The sequence below is a fragment of the Orycteropus afer genome, unplaced genomic scaffold, assembly GCF_000298275.1.
Source record: "Orycteropus afer afer isolate SDZICR_OR568_19922 unplaced genomic scaffold, OryAfe1.0 scaffold00108, whole genome shotgun sequence".
In the NCBI taxonomy this organism is placed as follows: Eukaryota; Metazoa; Chordata; class Mammalia; order Tubulidentata; family Orycteropodidae; genus Orycteropus; species Orycteropus afer.
Genome location: NW_006921695.1, coordinates 5523226 through 5524882, shown reverse-complemented (window position 1 = coordinate 5524882; position 1657 = coordinate 5523226).

Genomic DNA, 1657 nt, shown 5'->3' with positions numbered 1-1657 from the left:
CCCTCTGGTGCACTGTGGTCAATTGCTCCAAGGAATGCATCTCCATAGGGTATGTGGGTGTGTCACCCTGGATTGAGTGGTTTGTGTGTCCATCTTGTTTACTATTGGGCTGAGAGCCAGCCCCTGGGAGTGAGTTTTATTCCAGACCCAAAGTATATCCCAGGGCCATAGTATTGGGGAACCCACCAGACTCCATCCAAACAGTAATTCTGGTCATTATTGTGTTTTGGGATTTTGTTCCATGTTTTTCCTCCCACTCTATCCAGGATCTCCAGTTTTGATCCTTTCCAGAATGGTTGGCATTGGTAGCTGGGCATCATCTAGTTCTTCTATTCTCAAGGTCCATCATGTCCTAGGACTGATTGCTTCCAAACGTCCTTGGGTTGTTTTTTTGGTACTCTTCTTCGCTTCCTATGATAGATCATTAGCTGCATCGTAGATGGCTGCTGGAAAGCTTTTAAGACCCCAGTCACTACTCACCAATGCAGGTTGTGGAACAAGATTTATAAATAATATTATTGTGCCAATTAAGTCTGATGTCCCCTAATACTATGATCCTGAGTTGGTAGATCTGTTGGATCTCTCTCCCACAGTGTCTGGCTGTCTGTGAGGGATTGTTCTCTGTCTTCTGTTGTTTCTGTATGCATTGCAGGTATTTTGTATCACTGGTATCTATGCAAGATGAGCCTCAGCTGAATCTGTCCTTAGTCTAGAGTATAATTCTGTTCACTGACCCCCATCTGATTTTCTCAGATGTTTATTTGTTTCTTTACAGCCTGGTGTTTGGTGTTAATGGTAATGCAATACTGTGGCTATACTGATATTAGCCTCTATCGTCTATATCTTATGTGCACAACTTGGTGTCCTCCCTTTCCCTAATGTTATCATGATGGTCACAAACTTTCCATACCATCCCTCCCCTTACCCACATCAGTGTGTGGCCCCCAACTAGCCCCAAATTAATCCCTCCCCACCCTAGTAACTTACAAAGTGAGTTCCCTTCCTTAAGCAAACCCGTCTTTGTCTTTTTACAGTAATGGACTCATACAATATTTGTCCTTCTATGATTGACTTATTTCACTCAGCATAATACCCTCCAGGGTCATTCATGTTGTGAGATATTCCTGTATCCTTCATTGTTCTTCAATGTAGCATAGTATTCCATTGTGTGGCTGTACCATGAGTTGGTTAACTATTCATTAGTTGATGGGCATTTAGGCTGTTTCCATCTCTTTACTATAGTGCATTGTGCTGCGATGAACATAGGTCTGCATGCTTGTTCATGTCCTGCCTCTCACTTCTTTAGGATATATTACTAGTAATACAGTTGCTGGGTCAAATGGTATTTCTATTTTCAGTTTTTTAAGGAAATTCCATACCACTTGCCACAATGGTTGTACCATTTTACAATCCCACCAGCAGTGCACAAGAATTACAATCTCTCCACAATCTCACCAGCATTTGTTATTTTCTGTCCTATTGAACTTTGCTATTATTGCTGGAGTGAGATGATACCTCATCATTGTTTTGATTTGCATCTCTCTAATGACTAAAGATCATGAGCAATTCCTCATGTGTTTATTGGCCACCAGCTTATCATTTTAGTGAAATGTCTGTTTGAGTTTCTTGCTCATTTTTGAATTGGGTTGTTTGTCTT